Raw genomic sequence first — 22,907 nt, 5'->3', positions numbered from 1 at the left:
CCTTGGCAGCAGCCTTCTGGGTGTGCACTAGCTGGCTTCGGCACTTTTGGCAGGTCGGGGGTCCCCATGATGAGGCCCCCCCCTGGCTTCTTAGGCTTGTGCGCAGCGGGCGCGAAGGAGGGTGCACCACTCGCTGTCCTCCAGCTTCTTGGGGTTGAGTTGAAGGAGCTGTTGGCGCCTGTGCCCTTGACCTGCAGCAGCCTGGCATTCTCCACCAGCGCACACTCAGCACTTGAGGTAGGTGGGCTGTTCTACTGGTGGAACCACACCACTTTCCTGGCTTCTGCATGGATGTTGCCAGCGTGCTCGCCCAGCCTGCGGACCATCTCCACCACCAGTTGGCTGGACTTGCCTGGCTGGTTCTTCTTGCCGCTGCTCCTACGCTTTGGGCGGACTGGGGCCTTGTCGCCATATGCCGCAGCCACCACTCACACTCGCTGCTCTCTTGGGCCCCTCTTCCAGCTTGGGCTAGGAGCGCAGAGCATCTCTTGGCGGAGCAACTGCAGCAGGGCTTGGGGCCAAGTGGCAGGGCTGGGGCATGGCGGGCCAAGCGAGATGGGGGTCCAGGGCGGGGGTCCAGGGAAGCTGGGGTCTCGGGGAGGGCTAGGGGGAACTCAGGCTTAAGCACGATGCTGCTGCCGCTGCTTTGAGACAGCTGTGCCATCTGGGCATCAGCGCTACCTTCTGCTAAACCAGAATTCTTTGTTCAGAAGATTCTTATAGAGATCTTTCTCCTCCTGTAAAACAAATGGAAGACCCAGTGTTTATAAACATGAGGACTTTTTTTTTTAAAAGGGTTTGAGGGAAACAAACTTCTTGGTGCTTTTCCATGGAGAGCAGGTGGTGGGCAGTTAATAATACATTTGAGGTTAAGTTGTTCAGACAACACAAGCAGAATTTATGGATATGGATTATTTTTATTTCTTTTCCCTATTTCTGAAACTTTGTAGGTCCACTTATAAGTTTTTTCAAGTGAGACATCCTTAGGTTGAATTTCGATGATTCACAGATGTTATTATTTTTATAAGAATGTGTTTGAAAACATTTATTCTCTGTGTACCCAGTTTATGTAGGAAATTAGATCCATGATATCTCTTGGCTAGGAAGCCTGTATAAGGACTTTTTCCATCTGATACTGAGGACAGATTTCATAGAAAACTCAACCATATGAAGGTTACATACCTTTTTCCCCCAGGAGGACTTCAGCTTTGTTTATCCAAGTGTGATCCTAGATTCTGGAGCTTGTTTGAAATGCAGACTGGTGGTATATGTGAACCTATGGGAAGCACCAGACAAGATTTGTGACTCTCAGACTTGAGGGTATCACCAGGATTGCTGGACTAGTACAAAGTTACTGATTCAGTAGTCTGGGTGGGAGCCTCAGAATTTTAATTTTAACAAATTATCACATGATGCTGATGCTGCTGGTACAGGGACCATACTTGGAGAACCATTATACTAGAGTGTCCTCATTGTACATTTTTCTCCTCTTTCCTGATTTCTTACTCCTTCAAATAGCTTTTTAAAAACAGATTATCATATCCTTTAACTTGATTGAAGGGGGGGAAAGCATATTTTTTGTGATGACCACACCAAGATTGCTTTTCAGCATCTAATTTCAAAGCAAAAAATCTCTTTAAAGCTTGGTTTTAAGTCTTATCTATAGGTTTCTCTTTCTCTTTTTTTCTGTAAGTATTCTTTTTAATGTTTAAAAATTCTTTTAATGTAGATAACATGTTCTTATGGTTCAAAAGTTAAAATGACACAGGCATGCCTGGGAAAATCCAATTTCCAACTCCGTTATTCCCCCCCTTCACCCTTCTTTCTTACATAACCTCCTTTAATTTATTTCCCATAGATGTCAATTGTTTCCTTTTATAGTAGGAGAAATGCCAGTGTACTATATTCTTTGTATATAAAATGTAGCATACTATGTAAGTAATTCTGTCCCATGGCTTATTCTTTATATGCTCTTAAGATCTTTTCCAATTAGTATTTATTTAGAAAGAATATAATATTTATTTATAGAAAACACTTTAAAAAATACAGCTGTGTTTAAACAGTGTCTATTAAGTGCCATGTTTACTTAAACAGCCCCCCCTGTTTGGTATTTGGGTTGTCTCTATGTTTATCACAGACCTTACTGTGGTGAAACAGCTTTTATACGTATCATTTTATACATGTGCAGGTCCATCTGTGGGATACATTCCTAGAAGTGGGATCTCTGCGCCATTGGCAGTGCATTTATAATTTTATTAAATACTTCCTTTCTTAAGTATTGCATGATTTTAAACTTCAACAAGTACAGTTGCTCCTTGTTATCCATGAAGGATTGATTTGAGGACATTTGTATTTTAGGGATTGGCTAGATTCACTTAGCATAATCTGCTCTAATGCCATCCATTTCTCTGCAAATGCCATGATGTTGTTATTTTTTAGTGGTGAGTAATATTCCATTGTGTATAAATGCCACATTTTTTAATCCATTCATCTATTGTAGGGCATCTGGGTTGGTTCCACAGTCTAGCTATTGTGAATTGTGCTGCTATGAACATTGATGTTGCTGTATCCCTGTAGTATGCTCTTTTAAGGTCTTTTGGGTATAGTCTGAGAAGGGGAATAGTCAATCAAATATTGGTTTCATTCCCAGCTTTCCAAGGAATCTCCATACTGCTTTCAAAATTGGCTGCACCAATTTGCAGTCCTACCAGCAATGTAAAAGTATACCCTTCCCCCCCACATCCTCACCAGCACTTGTTCTTGTTTGACTTCATAATGGCTGCCATTCTTACTGGAGTGAGATGGTATCTTAGAGTGGTTTTAATTTGCATTTCTCTGATTGCTATAAATGGTGAGCATTTTTTTTTCGTGTATTTTTTGATTGATTGCATATCCTCCTATGAGAAGTGCCTTTTCAGATCCGTGTCCCATTTGTTGATTGGGTTATTTGATTTCTTGTTGTTTATTTTTTTGTGTTCTTTGTTTCTTTGTATATTTTGGAGATTAGAGTTCTATCTTAAGTGTGAGGGATAAATATTTGTAGCAGGATGTAGGCTCCCTATTAACCTCTCTTATGTTTCTCTTGCTGAGAAAAAACTTTTTAGTTTGAATACGTCCCATTTGTTGATTCTTGATTTAAACTCTTGTGTTATAAGTGTCCTATTAAGGAATTTGGAGCTCGATCTCATGAGATGGAGATTAGGGCCAACTTTTTCTTCTAATAGATGCAGAGTTTCTGGTTTGATTCCTAGTTCCTTGATTCATTTTGAGTTAACTTTTATGCAAGGTGAGAGAAAGGGATTCAATTTCATTTTGTTGCATATGGATTTCCAGTTCTCCCAGCACCATTTGTTGAAAATACTATCCTTCCTGCATTACATGTTTTCAGCACTTTTGTCTAATACAAGGTAGTTGTAATACATCACCCTGATTACTAAACCAGACAAAGACACTTCAAAGAGAGAAAACTACAGACCGATATCTCTAATGAACATAGATGCAAAAATCATCAATAAAATTCAGGCAAAATGGATACAAAAACATATCAAAAAGATCTTGCATCATGATCAAGTAGGATTCATCCTTGGGATGCAAGGCTGGTTCAATATACATAAATCAATAAATGTTATTCACCACATCAATACACTTAAAGATAAGAACCATATGATCATCTCAATATATGCAGAAAAAGCATTCAACAAAGTACAGCATTCCTTTATGTTAAAAACACTACAAAAACTAGGGATAAGAGGAACATACGTCAACATTGTAAAAGCTATCTATGATAAGCCTCAGGCTAGCATCATTCTAAACAGAAAAATTGAAGGCATTCCCTCTAAAATCTGGGAAAAAACAGGGATGCCCTCTCTCACCACTTCTATTCAACATAGTTCTCAAAACACAGGCTGGAGCAATTAGATGAAAGAAATTAAAGGCATAAAGATAGCAAAAGAAGAACTTAAATTAGCACTATTTTTGGATGACATGATCCTATACCTAGAAGATCCAAAAATGTTCTACCAAGAAACTCCTAGAGCTAGTAAATGAATTCAGCAAAGTGGCAGGATATAAAACCAACACACATAAATCAAAGGCATTCCTGTATATCAGTGACAAATCCTCTGAAATGGAAATAAGTACAACCTACCCATTCACAATATCCACACACAAAAAAATAAAATACTTGGGAATCAACCTAAAAAAAGTGGTGAAAAAACTATACAATAAAAACTACAGAACCCTAAATAGAGAAATAGAAGACCTTAGAAGATGGAAAAATATACCTTGTTCATGGATAGCAGAATTAATATCATTAAAAGGCCATATTACCAAAAGTACTCTATAGGTTTAATGCAATGCCAATCAAAATCCCAATGACATTCCTCGAAGAAAGAGAAAAAGCAATCATGAAATTCATCTGGAAAAATAAAAGACCTAAAATAGCAAAAGCAATTCTAATCAGGAAGAGTGAAACTGGTGGTATAGTGATACCAGATTTTACTACAGAGCAATAGTAACAAAACCCGCATGGTATTGGTACCAAAACAAGAGGGTAGACCAATGGTACATAATAGAGGACACAAAGACATTGTGTTTTGCATGTTTATTTTGTAACCCATGACTTTGCAGAATTTGTTTGTTAGCTCTAATAGTCTTTTGATTGATATTTTTGGATATTTTAAGTATAAGATAATATTATCTATAAAGAGTATTGATTTGTCTTATTTTCCTATTTTTACCCCCTGTGATTTTCTTGACTAGTAACTCTGGCTAATATTTCTAGTACTATATTAATTAGAAGTTGTAAGAGTGGACATCTTTTTTTTGTAGATGTTAAAAGAAATATTTTGGTTTTCCTCTATTTATGTTTACTTGGGTCTGGGTTTTTAACATATATTAAATTTGATGTTGAGGTAAGTTTCTTTTATACCTAGTTTCTTCAGTATTGTTTTATCATGAATTGGTGCTGAATTTTATCAAAGGCTTTCTATACATCTATGTAGATGACTAATGATTTTGTGTGTTTAATTGTATTTATGTAATAAATTACATTTTATTGATATCTCTATGGTAAACCATCCATTGCACATCTAGGATAAATAAAGTTAGTCATGAGGCATAAGTTTTGTTGAATAAAATTTGCTAATATTTAAGAACTTAATAATAATGTTTAATATCTAAGTTTTCAGTGATGTTGATCTATAGTTTTCTTTCCTTGATGTGCCTTGGTATGAGTGTGATACTGGCTTCATAGAATGAATTTGGAAGTGTTCCATGTTTTCTATTTAATGGATAATTGGTGTTTCTTCTTGTATAATAGAATTAATTAATTGTCTAAGTGAATAAAGATGAGAATCACTTTGTGTCTGGACTTTTCTTTGTGGGAATGTTTTCTATTACTGCTTCTATCTCATTGCTAGTTATCGTTGGCTATTTTTTTCTCTTGATTCAATTTTTGCAGGTCATACTTGTCTAGAAATGTGTTTATTTCTTCTAGGTTTTTCAATTTATTTGAATACAAGTTTCCAAAACACACTATAATGATTCTCTTGATTTCAGTGATCTCATGGTTATTTCTCCCTTTTTCTTTCTGATTTTATTAATTTGGGTCTTTTAAAATCTTTTAATTAGTTTGTCCAATAACTTACCCAGCTTGTTTATCATTTTAAAGAATCAACTGTTCATTGATTTTTTTTTTCTTTTCAATATATTTGATTTTGTCTGTGATCTTAATTATTTTCTTTCTTCTACTGGTTTGGGGATAGGTTTGTTCCTTTCCAAAGACCTTGAGTTGTATGATTAGGGAAGTAGAAAGAAAGGACATCTGGTTATGTGGTCTCCCTGTGTTGTGTTGGGCAGGCCAACCCTGAGTTATTTGGCTCAAGTGATCTTTCTACCTCAGCCTCTGAAGTATCTGGGACCACAGGAATATGGAGTTATGAGGGAGATTTCAAGTTGATGGTATATAGAAGGTCACTTTCCTCACTGCTTCATGACATGAAATCATATGGGAAGTTTCTAAACCATGTGGGTGCCCAAAAATGGTGGTGGTGGTGGGGAAATTTAACCAGAATTTTATAGTGATCATTCAAAGTGATTGGGGACTCAGAAAGTTGAATATAATAAAGCAAGGAAAATATCCCCATTTCTACATCAGCTGCCATGCATGGCATAAGTCACAACCATCCCTTTGTGAGCACAGTGGAGTGATAAAAGAATTAAAGAAACCCACATTTTAGAATGTCTGATATGTATCTGGGTATGGAGAGTTTATTGGTCAAGAGTGTAGCTTGGCTAAAATGAAAAATGTGCTTCACAATATCCTTGTATGGGAAAGAAGCCAATTCTGTCCCAGCTGTATGTGGAGGACAACAAATAAAAATTTTTGCAGCCACAGTGCCGATGCCAGAAGCAGGAGGAGCTGATTTTTTTGAAAATCTGAGTTTGGCCCTAAATACAGACCTGGCTAACACACCTGCATGAGATAGAGTGTGCCTAAGTCACCAGAAGAAAATCAAACATGGAGAGGAGTTTACATAGTGGACTACTAGTTGTGAAAACCTACCCAGCTTTTCCACTCCTCATTCAATCTGGCTGCTTGAAGGACCAGCTGAGAGATATGCAACTGGCCAGGAATTTGAAAGGACAGAGAGAGGAGAGATAGAGTTTGGAGACTGACCCCAAGACCAGGAACATGTCCTTTACCATATGAGTGGAATGCAGTGGAGATCCCTGGGGTGCAATGTTCCAGTGTGAACCAGCAATTGCTAGGCCCTGGTGAAGCACTGATTTAAAACTTCCAAACAAATTGGCATTTGGTGGAGAGCATGGAGCCCACCTAATTCTTAACCTACCTCCAAGAGTTCCATTTATGTGATTACCTTTCTAACTCTAGCAAAGCCACCTTAAAACATTCAACTCTTTAGGCTATTACCTGTACCACATCCTCCTTGGCCTCATCCATCTGGATAAGTGCCTCTGCATTCTTAGATTCAGAAGTAGTGTTCAGTTGGGTCATGGAAAGACTGTGGAAGGAGGCAATTTTAGCATACTGGTGAGGTTTCTTGTAGCTGCAGAATAGAGACTTCAGCTCCAACAGTTCTACTTAGTCCAGAGAACTGTGTTCCATATTCTACATTGAGGATATTTTCTTCTGACAATGTTTGCTTCTTTAATTTATATCCTCCTAAATATGAGTCATTTTTAAAAATAGGGAATGATGATTAATTTTAGTTTCCCATTTGTACTAAGTTTAATGAGTTCTACTGATACAACTTACATATGGAATGTCATCTAGAGATTTTAAACATTACTTATTTGTATACATATTATAAAAGAGGACATGAGTTTTAACTTGATATTTTATAAAACTTTATTTTATTTTCATGTGATGCTGAGGATAAAACCCAGGACCTCACACATGCTAGGCAAGTGCTCCACCACTGAGCCATATCCCCATCTATAATTTAGCATTTTTTTTATTTATAAACTTGCTTTGGAATATTAATAAATAAAATAGAACTACTATTGATGTGAATTCTATACTTTGAGTAATTATAAGTTTTTAAACTTTTAGAAGGAAATGAGTTTCCATGTTCAAAACTTCATTTCATAGAGGGCCATATCACAATGCCATAAACGACTTATATATCTCATAAAGTCTTTGGATCCAATTTAACTCAAAAAAATTAAAAATTTATGGACCCTGGACTCTCAGTTAGGAGATGACAAATAAGAGGATCATGATAAAAGGGTTTGGAAGCACACTGAATATTTTTGAAACTCAAATGAACATGCTAGTAATTTCCCATTCCTGGATTAAAAATACACAGGAATATAATTTAAAAGTTTAGAGGAGGAATATTTGTGTTCATTAGTTCTTTATGTATTAGTGTCACGTGTGTACATATATACATATATGCCCTTTCCAATTTGTGTCACAATGGAAATGTCCGAATCTAATTTTTCTTAAAGGAACATTTAGGTCAGTGGAATGTCATCCTACCCTGATCACTGTACTTAAATTTATGATGTTTTCACAAACTCAGTTGATTTTTAGTTTTTTTTTTTCTTTTGCTTGTTTGTTTTTTGTCTTTAGCATGAACAAATAATTTTAAACCTATCTCCGTCTCTGGTCACAGAAACACAAAGAACAAGATGACACAGGAAAGCCAAAGTTGTGGGGAAGGAAAGCAGGACTTTGATTTTAAATAACTACATCCATCAGAGGGACAGACTGCCCTGTAGGACTCCTTGGGTATCCCAGTAATGACAGCTTGGCATGTGTGAAGAAGCACCTCTCTGGTTTCCTATTTCTTTACTGTAAGATTCAACAGATTTTAACTTTATGAACCATATAAATTTACTGACCATCAACTATTTGAAAACTCTAAGGCTAGATTCTGGGATGAGGAGTTCTTTAAGCCACTGTGCATTTTCTAACTTTCATGGTAATTGCACTGTAATTTAGAAACTGTGTGATTACCAAGAATTTCTAAAAAAAAATATTCTGTATTAGAAAGAGACATATAATTGCAAATTACTCATATAAGCATATATTACATTAATACATCTGAATAAATGAAGCATGTGAGATCAGAAAACAAAAACATGGACCTACAACTCATCACACAGCTATGAAAAGTGCTGTAATTACAAAGCAAAATACTTGTCTTTTAGGTCCAAAGCATGTGTTTTCAAAGTCCTCTAGCTAATAAATATCTATATTTTCTTTATTCCAAATTTATTGCTGTGCTTTCATTATTATAATGTGTTTGAAGGATCATGTGTTGATCTAGTGTATGATTTCAAACAATTCCCTTAAAAGTACTAAAAATTTTCTCTTAACACCCATCACTAATTTTATTAGTACCATAGTTATATGTGAACTTTGAGCCTACAGGAGAAGTTTACTTAAAATTCAAAAATTTTCTGTCACTGAAAAGGTAGAAGATATATTATATTAAAGATGACTTTATTGTCTGGGAAATAGAAATATGCCAAAGGAATTATTTCCAGGAATTTGGTCATTTTGGGGGTACTGATCTGTGTATAATAAGTGAAATTTAATTGTATTTGAAGATTTATGGAAATATGCTTCAAAATAAATGTGCCTTGAGAGAGAATATTAGTATACTTAGCTTCTACAAATATTTCCAGAAAATTTACATAATATAAAAATTACATGAATTATGTAGAAATGCTATTCACTGTATCTTTATAGTATTTTGAGGAGATTCATTGATTTGGTATTTTTGCCTCAAATATATTTTTTCAAAAATAAACAGAACTTGGTCATTAAGCTTTTTGTTTTATATGATATCATCAATTTATGATGACATTATTATTCTTTTAAGCCCAACTATATATAAAAAATAGTGATTCTTTTTCTTGGTGCCATGTTACCTTCCAAAATTCTTAGTTTTTGTGAAAAACAATGATAATTTTGAAGTGCAGAGTTATATCCATATAAAGCATATTTTCTTTTCTCCAATTTTGATTATTCATCTAATTTATATTAAAATGTATTGAACATGTTTGATTGTGTATTATAAGCCCATAAACTAAGCTAACTATTTTACTTAGAGATCTGGATGTTCAAATATACACATCTATTTTACCCACAATGAATTAAAGTAACAAAGAGAAGCATAAAATGAGATAATCATCCATAATGAAAAGAGGAGGTAATCTCCAGTGAGAAAAGACTTCAAAGAACTTCTGGAAAACAGAAAGTCTGGAAGCAGATGAAGGATGCATTTGAGTTCTAATTAGGGCTTACCAGGGGGTAGATTAAGACCATGACTAGGCATATTGGAAATCTATAAATTAATGTAGTTCAGATCAGCACATTTGAAATAGAGAAGAAAGCAGGTTTGGGCACACAGAATATGGGGTTGCAGTCTACTCTCAGAGGAGGCTTCTGCTTACTCCAAGTGAAATTTTGGAGCTATCTTGCACTCTCATAGTTGTTTCTACTTGAGACATGGAGTGTGATTTACATGAGGCTCAAATAGTCTTGAGTGTAGGAAGACTGAATGGTCATATCAAAAAAAAATCTTTTCTACTGATGAAAATATTTTGAAAAGACCACTTTCAGCAATTGTCTGGGAAATGAATCCTTCAGTCCTAATGGTGCAATAAAGCACAGTTCCCTATAGTGACACCACAAAAATTTACTTTGCAGTCTAAGTTCTATACTTAGTTTATGGTACTGGTGAGACTCTATTCCTGAAGAAAACTTATAAAAAGGGAAAACATTGCAATTAATTACTGTTTTGACAACTGTGTAGACTGAATGTCAAATTAATGTTCATCTTCTGCTGTTGATTTTAGATGTCCTAAATGGACTTCTTTTGGTCTCTATAAATTAACAGATGGAGTGAAACTCATACTCATCCCCAAATCATTTGAGCCTCCTCACCATACATTTCTCAAGACACAACTACTGCATTGGTCCTTTTACAATTCCTGTAGGGCAAGTGAGTACTAAAAAGTAGAGAATTGCATAATCTGTTTTCAAATTGAATCATCTGATTTTTATCTCTATTGCAACATGGAATCAATGTCCTTCTGGTAACGAGAGTGAATTGACCTAGCTAGGATTGTAATTTTTCCTCTTGCTTTCTGTTTATTTATTACATAAAATTTAGAATCCTCAGGTGCAGTTTAAATTTTAGTTGGAATCTTGTTAGACATTCTGATGGAAGAGTGTCATCTTAAATAATTAGGATTTATAAAACTGGAGGATGCAGAGGCATGGTGTAAGAAAATATAATTGCCAAGTTGGTTAATGGGAGTGATTGTGAGGGAATACTCTTCAACTTTGACACTCTAGCTCCTGGATCTATGTAGTCTATCTCTTGATAGCACAACCTGATATAATGATGTGAAATTTAAGAAGTGTAAGCAACACCATCACCTGTTCCAGAATTCTACTAGGCGAGTAGCTTTTATTTTTATTTTGTAGTTGAAAATACAGTGAATACCATGGTCATATAATATCTTTATTTTTGTTAACTGTGGTCTGATTCAATTTTAGGCATGATCTATTGGCACTTTGTTAGTGGTGCTTGCTTAGGATTTATTGTCTGTAAAAGCAAAATGTAAAAAAAAATGCTTGGGTTTTTCTAGTTATAATTATTTCTGGGTTAAAAGAGATCCACTTGTTAATTTATTATGAGAGAATGATGAAAAGAATGATGCTGTCATAAGAACCTAGAGACAGACCTCTCCTCCTAGCTGGCAGGATATTTGGAAGAAGCATTTGATAGACAAAATTGCAGTGACTGGAAACCACTATGTTACTCAGTCCTCAATCATCCTGTGCATCATAAGAGGCTGGATAAAACAACTAGCCAAGTCAAGTTGTCAACTTGGTTGTCTTGTACAATGCCCATGATGTATGTGCTTTGGTATTTGATAGCATGAAATCCCATAGTTACACTGCATTGTCTCTCTCAGAGATCCATCCTGATTACTGTACCCCCCAAATTTTATCATCTTACAAAATTCCTTATAGACAAGTCTTGATTTCTTCCTATTAGTTATGTACCTTCTTACCTGAGGTAACTTCTTTTTCCACGTGTAATTAAGGATGAAGTGTGCTGCCAAGTATTCTGATCTTTGGAAAGAGATTTTTTCTTATTTTATTTTTTTTATTTTTCAAGGATAACGCTGAAAGATACTGTACAATGGTGTTATTTTATTTCAGCTTACTTCTAAATGAAGCTAACTCATATTTATTTCTAGTAACATTTTGATAAAGGTTGGCCAATTTCCCTTCTATCTGATTCACAAAGGGACCTTTTCCTAAGGAGGAAATGAATAGGTGTTGTATTACTTCTTTGCTTTAAAATTGATTGGGGTTTTCTGAGAAAGAGAGTAACTTCATGACTATCTTCTTGATTAGTTATTTGCTTAGTTATTGGTCACACTCTACAAGTGTGACATCAGGTGAAATGTAAAGGAAGATAGAGAGTAAAATAAGTAGAAGATATCAATTGATTATACTTTTGTACTGAAGTAAGGTTTTTCAAGTACTATATGACTTGCATATCTCTCTGCCTTCCATTTAAAATAGAAATATAAAATTCATCTTTAATTTTATGTATCACAAATAAACTTCTAAAAATAAAATTTACACCTATTTTTTTCCTAATTATGTTCATGATTTCTCTATTCTCTTGATTATATGAATTTTTTATAACTGATACTAACTTGATAATCTGTGTCATTTCCTGGTTTACAAACACTTATTGATTTTTGTCTCTTTTGACTTATAGTGGGCCTCCAGTGACTAAGGGAAAGACCTCTTCCTGTCTGCTTCTCCCAACCCTGCTCCAGCCTCTCAGCTTCCCAGACCCTCATGCAGTTGGTTGTAAATTCTTGCTGAAGCTCCTTTACTGTCAACTTTTCAGGACTAAAAAAATGAAAAATTAAAAAAAAAAACACTTTAAAAAGCAAAATGTGGAGGATGAAAGCAGCACATATTTTTTTGTAATTAGACTTTTTAAAAATTTTTTAACATTTGTCTCTTTTTAATGTGGGTCAGCCACTGATACTTGATCAAAATAACCATTTCTTTGTTGAGTTCTCGTGACCAAGGAATAACCACACCCTCAGAACAAAACAAAACACACACATACAGAAAAATAAAACACACAGAATCATCTTTAACCTAATATTTTATATAATGTCTCAGATCCTCATAACTTTGCTCACAAGCTTCTGTGTTCAGTTGAATTGTAACTGCTTTTTGTATTTGGAGAGAGTGTGACTATTGAACTTGACACTTTTTATTCTGGGCATCTTGGTGGATTCTGGTTAGATAAAGTGGGTGAGAGGGTGAAGGGAAAGTGGGGAGTTCTTCCTTATTATAACATGAAGTTTCCCCACAGTCTGCTCTCAGCTGCCAAACCTCAAGTTTTTCTTACACTGGTGTACTTTGATTATTCTTACTTCCCCTTTATCCATAATTTTTACAGAAGCTTATCAAATTACACTATTAAGAACAATTTTAAAAATAAAGTTATAGTTCACCTCACCATTCTGCACTTGTTATTTATGGTTTCACTCACCTGCTTGCCTGTTTCTGATGTCTGAAAAACAGACATATTATTTTCCACATTTTATCCAGTTTCCTACATGTATATACTGGAAAGAAAGAAAATAAGGTCTGGAAATATTCTATTTTTTTGAATGATATGATCAAGAAAATAAAATTTAAACATGCTAAATATATCTACAGAATTTCTCAAGTAGCTATGCTTAAAACAAAGAGAATATCCTGTAAAGAAAATCTATAGTCAGTTTCAATAAAGCAAGAATAGAACCCAAGTATTTATCATTAATGATGGGCTATAGATGATACATACAGAATAACCTCAAGATTTAAAGGAAAAATTGTATTCAACCTGGTATTCTAAACTGAAGCAGACTGTCCATCAATGATAAATAAAAATAGATCTTCATAAATGATAAAATTCTAAAAAGCAATTTTCTGTGCCTCATTACAAAGAGGGTTACTAAATATAGAAGAAAAATAAAACAAAGGGAGCAGAGTTTGTGGACAGAAATAGTGGCTCTAACTACAGAGCTCAAGAAAGTTATGCTGATTCTGCAGTAGACCTTGAAAATAGTTTTTTTAGCATACCTCAGTCCTACCTTTAAAATGATGCTTAAGTAATCAATTGATGGAATGTAGCAAAAGTTAGAAGATTCTAGTGACCTATTTTTTTTTTCACCACACACAAAAAAATGAAAATTAGAAAATACTGGAAAAACAAAGTGATGAAAAAGAAAGTAAAAGCCCACTAAACACAAAAAATGGAAAGTCAAGTTCTGCATATGAAAAACAGTCAAATGTGCACTTTTTGTAACATTTAATGGGATAGAAGAAAGTAGTATTGATTGTTCTTGATGGTAAGGACATCCCTCCATTAGCAGCATTCATGTCCTGATACTGGATGTCAAAAACGCTAATAAATTAGAGAAAGAAATCATTCTTACTTCTGGTGTGTGTTTTGTGATGCAAACTATTTTAAAGTCAAATTTGTGAAAATGCTTACTGGTTTTTAACCTTCATAAATTTTCTGTAGACAAAGAATGCAACACATAATTATTTTTAAAAGAGAATAACTAACTGATGAAGCATGAACATAGGGACTTGTAAGTATTAAAAAATAGAGTGAGGTGTGGTGGTCTGTACAGATGCTGATACTCAGAAATAATAAAGTGTTCAATGTAGATTAAGCAAGAAATCACAGAACACATATCATTATGATTATGTAAATAATAATCAATAAACACTAAAGCCTTTTAATATTTGACTCATTAGGCCTGAAGAGAAAGAAGTGGGCCCATGAGCTAAATTGCTTTTCCTCCCTCTCTCATTGCAATTGGAAAAATAATGGGAACCCTAAAACATTGTGAAGGGTCTTCTATGTATATATTTCAAAATTATGGTCAATATCATACAACTAGTAGTAGATATGGCTAAATTTAGTTTCCTTTTAGAACTTTACATAGTTGCAGAGGCTGCTGATTTGGGTGTAAATTTTGGAAACTACTGTTTTATAGAGTCCGGGTGATTGAACCCAGGGGTGAATTTTCATTCATATATATTCACAATTCTTTGATATTTTGCTTTGATACCTGGTCTCAGTTTCCAAGGCTGGCCTTGAAGTTGTGATTATTCTCCCTCAGACTCTATGATTTTTGAGAATACAGGTATGTACCACCACATCAGGCCTGGACACTCCCTTTTAATTTTTACACACATCTAATAATCAAAACGTTTTTTTAAATATTACTGCCTTTCCTTTTATATAAAATATTCAATACTAACTTTCCAAATTGGTCTTCACCCTCACATTGTTTTTTTCAAAAGACCAATCTTCATGTTGAGTAGTTATACTTTTTTTTTTAACCATAACATGATATGCTCATTAAGTTCTATTCTGAGTTAGCAAGTCAATTTTATATATGTTTTAGAAAAACAAATTGCCATAAATTGTTCTGGTCATGCTCTTAATAGAAGTACCTTTTAGTCATCATCAAAAGAAAGATAGAAGGAAATTTGTTAAAGTCAAAAGCTAAGATCCAACAGTGGGCCAGTTCTTGTTTCAACCAGATGTTTATGATTTGATTGCTTTTTTCAAAAACATCATTCTTTGGATTGCTCTGATGTCCTTTCCTATGATATTTAATAGTCAGCTCCATTTAAAAGCAATAGTTTAGGTGAAAAGTGGATACTAAGGTAAATAAATATTTGGAACAAATTAATAGTACTCAATGTTTCTCATGATTATATACAGCTTCCTCCCACCATTCTGAGATTGCAAATCATAGAGCTTTCAATGACTTCCATTCCTCACTACCTTTCACTACTCAGCTAATGCAGAATTAATTTCTCAACAAATTTGCATTAAATAAGTAGCAATTTAGAGAAAACCAGATATAATTTACACCACTGAAATTAAAACAATATGTGGCAGTTTGCCAAATACTTGGCATATTCAAAGAATAAAATGAAGAAGTTTAACAGAATTGTGGCTTTCCTTTATGTGATAGGGGAAAGTTTATTGTCATGTTGTTTCAAAAAGTCATTGACCACTTCCTTATTAAAAAAATAGTTGTTATTCTTTGACATGGATTTTCTTGATTTTTTAAAGTTTTTCCCATTTTTCTTGCACACTGAGAAGGTATTTGCTGGGGTCAAACACAGTGTGATAATGATCAATCAATTGAATTTTCAACTAATATTATAAAATGCATCTCTGACACATTTGCAATTGTTTTCATGTTATATAGTAGCCTCATGCACATTCAGCATGAGAAGAGGTTGTTCATTAATTTTGGTATCAATACTGGGTTAGGTACATTGAAAAGATGTTGAGAAAATTACATCTATAATAATGGAATCTCCCAATTCACTTTCTGGTTAAATCTCCCTGTCCTCACTCAGGACAGTTTCTATGTAGTTTTTTTTTTTTTTTTTTTTTTTTTTTATGTCTCAGGAGAAATATTGGTAAAAAATGTATCTTTCACCTGTAGCATAAAAATAAGTGGTCATGTCCTTCATCTTCCTGAACTGAGGACAAGCATAACTCTGAAATATGGTACTGTGAACAGAGATTTTCTGGAGTCAGTCTTGACATAGTTTTGAGGGTGCTGTTCCAAAAATTTCAAAATTTCTCTTACACCATCAGTATTGGATTACTAGGGATCTTACTACATATTCAGAACAGTACATAAGTGAACAAATTTTTTGTTAAGCAAAAATGCCCTGTGCAGCCAGGGATGGCTGAAATACTGATTATACTGAGACTCTGGAAATCTCAGTTATTTTTTTTTTTACCTCTAACTACTAAATTTTTCTAGCTCAGTAAATCTCTCTATATTCTTTTTCTTGCTTTTAAAACCAGAGGAGCAATATTTGTCTTTTTTAAATTTCTGTATTGTTTCCCAATTTGACTGAAATAAAACATGTAGAAGTCTTTTGGAATATATTACAAAGCATACAAATGAAAGTCAATAATCATTGTTAATTTTGTAGGGACTCTTTTTCTTTCAAATGCTGTCCTAGCTCAAAGTTAGTAACATATCTTTCTTCAATTACCTCTGATTATATATCCATTCCACCGCCCTAGCATTTGGAAGCCAAACTTAATCCACTATTGGTCTTTTGCTTACGTCTTTACAAGATTTTATTTGTATGCTATTGTGTGTTGACCCCATTGATTTTTCTTTCATTTAGTGTAGTTTCATGTATAATTAAATTGTTATAAATGTCTATATTAGAGAGTGTAAAATGTCCCCAGACCTTATTCTTAACCATATGTTGTTGTAAACTCAGTTCTTCATGAATTATATGTAATATCAATAAATTTTTGAATGATATTCAATATGATTTTTTATGGATTCCATGAATAAGAAGCCTTTATCCTATTGTAACTGGCAAGACAACATTTTATGATAAGAAACTTAATCTTTACATACAACCTTCTCAGTTTACCTTACTAACTGGTCCATAGAAAATAAGACTATGAAACATAGCTCATTGATTATTCCTGCCTTGATACAATACTACCCATAGAATAGCAGTGATGTCAGAATTTACTAAAGTACATGAAAACACTGATCATAGAAAACAAAACATTCATTCACAGAAAAATGAAATGGCCCCAATGAGGCTGAAGTCTAGAAGGCCATTATGCACACACAAGAAAGATAAAGCTCTTCTCTCCACAAGAGCTATCTTTACATTTGTGGAAATTCAGTCTCTTCAAATCATTAGGAATTGTTAAAATGTTAAAATTTGTAATTCAAGATATGAAAATCTGGGGCTTTTTTATATCTATGTCCTTCATAGAACACTTAATTTCACTGTAAATACAAACAGAGAAAATTATAATGATCTGACTTATGCAATTATATTCCATATTAAGTTTTATTAAAATGTGTAAAAGTATTGAGAGATGCTAGAGTATTATTTATTCAATAGTATGTTTTACTGTTGCATAAATAATTTAGTCAAGTGGAACACTTTGACATGATGCAATACATGAGTGTTAACATATAAACAAATATTCAGTTATAAAGACATATTGCATACATAAGGTAAATATAGGTAAAAAAAAAAATGCACTGTAAAGTGAGCATGATGGTCCTTGCTTGTAATCCAAGCAAATTGGGAAGCTGAGTATTTTCAGAAGTTTAAACTCAGCCTCAGAAACTTAGTGTGATTTCAAGCAACTTGGCAAGACCAGTCCCAGAATTTGAAATAGTGGGGAGAGGGCTTAGGAATGTGGCTCAGTGTTTAAAAATCCTTAAATTTAAACTGCAATACAAATAAATAAATAAAGTGTAAAGTATTACAATTCAGTGTTAAACATCAAAAGATAGATCTCTTATAACTGTTTTCTCTAATATTTAAAAGTGAAAATAGTAATACTTTATTTAGAAGAAAATTATATGCTTTCAAAGATAAGGTTTCTGCACCATGCATGTATGATATTTATGACTGATATTACTACCAAATAACTTGATAAGGCTTAATAAATTTAAACAAAAGTTAAACACAACTACTTATATTCTATATTTAAATGAGTTGTGTCTTTTACTGATACTCATATATATCAAGGTTTAATGTATAGATAATGATTTTACTCTCATATTTGTCAGGGTGTTTACTATAAATGTTTAGTTGTTGTATAAGGCATATATTTTGTACAAAATATTTTCAATGTTCACTACTGGTATGAGTTTTCAGATGTTCAATGAATTTAAAATTTGATTAAGTTTTGGAAATATTATTTAACATTTTAGAGTTTCTGGGGACAGTGAATTCTACACCAATCAGTAGTGTTTAAGAAACATGTGGCAATGAAATGTTTTATCCCCCATTTGTTTTCTCTCTTACCAGTATGTATCCACAGGTGCTGAGTATTGGTGAATACATTTTGGAGGCATTGTCACATTGTCAATTTTCACATTTCAAAACTTTCTCTCTGCTAAGATTATTGTGGTGGCGATTAAATTTTTACCCTTTCTTAGAGGAATGGTTCAATGGTCTCATTTATAAAGCTTCACTCCAGCATATTTTATCTGATTTCTAGTAATGTACAACATATAATTTAAAATATTTCTACATTCTCTATATTTATATGTCTTCTTTTCAGAATAAATAGCCTAGTGGTGAAAAAGAAATGATTTCTTATTAAAAGCTTTGATACATTGTTTTCATTCATAGGGGTTCTTTCCTGTATAAATTCTGTTGTTAATGAGGTTTAGTTTTTCTTTAAAAGTATTATCACTTTATTTACATTTCATATTCACCATTGTGTCTTCTGCTGTGGTGAATAAAGTTTTATTTTTTATTAAAAGTTTTGCCACTTTATTCACATTTTTAGGACTATTCTCCAGAGTGAGTTCTTCTATGGTGAATAATGCCTGTTTTATTCTAAAAGCTTTGCCACATTCCTTACATTTGTAGGGCTTCTCTCGAGTGTGAATTCTCTGTGGCAAATAAGGTGTGATTTTCGACTGAAAGCTTTGCCACATTCTTTGCATTGGTACGGCTTCTCTCCAGTGTGAATTCTGCTGTGGCGAATAAGGTTTGATTTTCGACTGAAAGCTTTGCCACATTCTTTACATTTGTAGGGCTTCTCTCCAGTGTGAGTTCTGCTGTGGTGAATAAGGTCTATTTTGTGACTGAAATCTTTGCCACATTCTTTACATTTGTAGGGCTTCTCTTCAGTGTGAGTTCTGCTGTGGCTAATAAGTTGTAATTTTCGAGTGAAAGCTTTGCCACATTCTTTACATTTGTAGGGCTTCTCTCCAGTGTGAGTTCTGCTGTGGCAAATAAGGTCTGATTTTTTACTGAAAGCTTTGCCACATTCTTTACATTTGTAGGGTTTCTCTCCAGTGTGAGTTCTACTGTGGCAAATAAGGTGTGATTTTCGACTGAAAGCTTTGCCACATTCTTTACATTTGTAGGGCTTCTCTCCAGTGTGAGTTCTACTGTGGCAAATAAGGTGTGATTTTCGACTGAAAGCTTTGCCACATTCTTTACATTTGTAGGGCTTCTCTCCAGTGTGAGTTCTGCTGTGGTGAATAAGGTCTATTTTGTGACTGAAAGCTTTGCCACATTCTTTACATTTGTAGGGCTTCTCTTCAGTGTGAGTTCTGCTGTGGTGAATAAGGTCTATTTTGTGACTGAAAGCTTTGCCACATTCTTTACATTTGTAGGGCTTCTCTCCAGTGTGAGTTCTGCTGTGGCAAATAAGGTCTGATTTTTTACTGAAAAGTTTGCCACATTCTTTACATTTGTACGGCTTCTCTCCAGTGTGAGTTCTCCTGTGGTAAGTAAGTCCTTCTTTTCTACTGAAAGCTTTGCCACAATCTTTACATTTGTAGGGCTTCTCTCCAGTGTGAGTTCTTCTGTGGTAAGTAAGTCCTACTTTTCTACTGAAAGCTTTGCCACATTCTTTACATTTGTAGGGCTTCTCTTCAGTGTGAGTTCTGCTGTGGCAAATAAGGTCTGATTTTTTACTGAAAGCTTTGCCACATTCTTTACATTTGTAGGGCTTCTCTCCAGTGTGAGTTCTCCTGTGGTAAGTAAGTCCTTCTTTTCTACTGAAAGCTTTGCCACAATCTTTACATTTGTAGGGCTTCTCTCCAGTGTGAGTTCTGCTGTGGCTAATAAGTTGTAATTTTCGAGTGAAAGCTTTGCCACATTCTTTACATTTGTAGGGCTTCTCTCCAGTGTGAGTTCTCCTGTGGTAAGTAAGTCCTTCTTTTCTACTGAAAGCTTTGCCACAATCTTTACATTTGTAGGGCTTCTCTCCAGTGTGAGTTCTGCTGTGGTGAATAAGGTCTGATTTTTGACTAAAAGCATTGCTACATTCTTTACATTTGTAGGGCTTCTCTCCAGTGTGAGTTCTGCTGTGGCGAATAAGGAGTGATTTATGACTGAAATCTTTGCCACATTCTTTACATTTGTAGGGCTTCTCTCCAGTGTGAGTTCTGCTGTGGTGAATAAGGTCTGTTTTTTGATTAAAAGCTTTGCCACATTCTCTACATTTGTAGAGCTTTTCTCCAGTGTGAATTCTTCTTTGGTAAATAATGTTTAATTTTTGACTAAAAACTTTACCATATTCTTCACATTTGTAGGGCTTCTCTTCAGTGAGAATTCTGCTTTGCTTAATAAAGATTGATTTTTCTTTATAAACTTTATCACATTCTGCCCATTGGTAGGGCATCTGTCCAGTGTGGGTTACTCTGTGGTTAATAAGATCATTTATTTTACTAAAAGCTTTGCCACATTGTTTATATTTGTAGGGCTTCTCTCCAGTATAAATTCTCTGGTGGTGAACAACGCCTGATTTTTTATATGATTTCTGGTGTTCACTCTCACTTGTGGATTTCCATATTTTCTTTTGTTGTAAATAGTCAAGATCACAACTTCTATATTTCCCATTTATCAATTTGTGAAATATATGTTTTATGCCCTTCTCTGGTGAATATTCTTGGGTATCATGTAGAGTCATGGCTGAAATAAACAAAAATAAAAAAAAATAAACAATAACTACTAGACAGGGATAAATATATTTTGCATACATAACATGAAATTAAGGTAGAATAAATACATAAGGAGTGTAGCAGATTAGTAAGTCCAAGTCATCATAAATCAAAAAATATATCAGTTCAATAAAAATGCACAAACAAAATTACCTTGAGAATATTACTCAAATTTTTGTAGAGACCACAGCATCCAAGAGGAATACATCATTAAGAAGAGTTATATAATAAAGAGAAGGTAAGTATGTTACTTTTATCATCCACAGCCATTTGTTCTCTATAAGATAGCATTGTGTATTTAGGAAATATCTATCAGCTACCTTCACTCTCAGTAGAACAAGACAAATGTAAAACATACAAACATTTGTGGCTTTTTCAAAGAGTGTCTAAAAACTGGCTTTGGTCTACCATGACATACAGACATGAAAATAACTAGTATATTTTGAGTGATAATACCACAAATATTCAACAAGATTAAAGAGGCTATGGACTATTAAAAAGAAAAATGAACAAAAAATTTACTAAGAAATATACACATATATGTGTAAAAAATTTTCCATTAAAACATTTTAAATGACTATAAAAACCTTGGATAGCCTATGGCCATAATACTTGGATGAAGACAATGCATAACAATCAAGTATAATTAATTGATTTTTATATTTTTAAATTTGTGAGATATGATGATTTCTTTCATTGACAAATACACCTTTGTTTATTTCCTAAATATATCATGGTATTTTATACTATATATACAAGGTAAAATGACTAAATAGAATGAATTAACACAAAAAAAGAATGAATTAACACAATTATTATTTTAGATAATTATCAGTTTTGTTCTTACAAGGTATTGTATTTCTTCTATTAGTATTTATGAAGAATATAATACACTCACCATGTGGTAAAACAAAACTCTTGACCCTTTTATGCTCAATAAAATAAAAATATGTGACTTTGAGTATAATATCAACCCTACACAAAACACAGTACCTGGTGAGCAAAATTTTACCCACTAAATTTCTGATACCACATATGAATCAAATGTTCCTGAAATTAATCTCTGCATGCCACATTTCTCTTAATGCAAAGTCCTGCATATATTTCTTATAACCCTTTAAGAGACAAAATATTTTATAATTAAATAATAATAGTATATAAGTACAATATTTTTACACATTTGGTCATTGATAGGCACATACATTGAGCCCATAGCTTTAATACTGAGAACAATGTGTGCACTAAATACAAAAGCAGAGGTATCTCTTCAGTTTTCTGATTTAATTATTCATGGATACATATTTAGCACTGGCATTTCTGGAACTTTAAGTCATCCAACTTTTAATTTTTCATGTGTGGTGCTTGAGATTAACCGCCCACCCCCCCCCCAGCCCCAAATTTTATATCACTGAACTACAAAACAAGTCTTTTTAAAATTTTTTGACTCATGCTGTTTCCAAATTTCTATGACTTCCCTCAATCTTGAAGTACTTTTTCATGGCCTCCCAATTAGCAAATATTACAAGGATGCAGCACTGTTCTTGCCTATTTTTATTTATTTAAGAGTTTTTTTTTATACTTTTTCTCCAAAAAGGAACTATATAATCTACTGTTGGCTCCTTTAATAAAAAAAAAGTAATACAGCAAATATAAACAAAAAGAAGCATGGCTTAATCCAAGTGACAAGAAAGAAAAAAAAAACACTAAAAACTGAAATTTAGGATACCGGCAATTATGAATTACTCAAAGAACACTAAATAACAATTTAAAGTAAGTTTAGAGAGTGAAATTGAGACAAAAAATATAAATATAAGTAAGCACAA

General features: G+C 33.8%; 1 pseudogene; it reads right to left on the bottom strand.

The window, feature by feature from the left end:
- Window positions 1-677: 677 nt before the first annotated feature.
- Window positions 678-20,765, bottom strand: LOC139704311 (zinc finger protein 845-like; annotated as a pseudogene).
- Window positions 20,766-22,907: the final 2,142 nt, after the last annotated feature.

This window comes from Marmota flaviventris, unplaced genomic scaffold (genome assembly GCF_047511675.1).
Source record: "Marmota flaviventris isolate mMarFla1 unplaced genomic scaffold, mMarFla1.hap1 Scaffold_49, whole genome shotgun sequence".
In the NCBI taxonomy this organism is placed as follows: domain Eukaryota; kingdom Metazoa; phylum Chordata; class Mammalia; order Rodentia; family Sciuridae; genus Marmota; species Marmota flaviventris.
The sequence above is the reverse complement of the archived record's forward strand: the minus strand, read 5'-3'. Positions and strand labels throughout refer to the sequence as shown.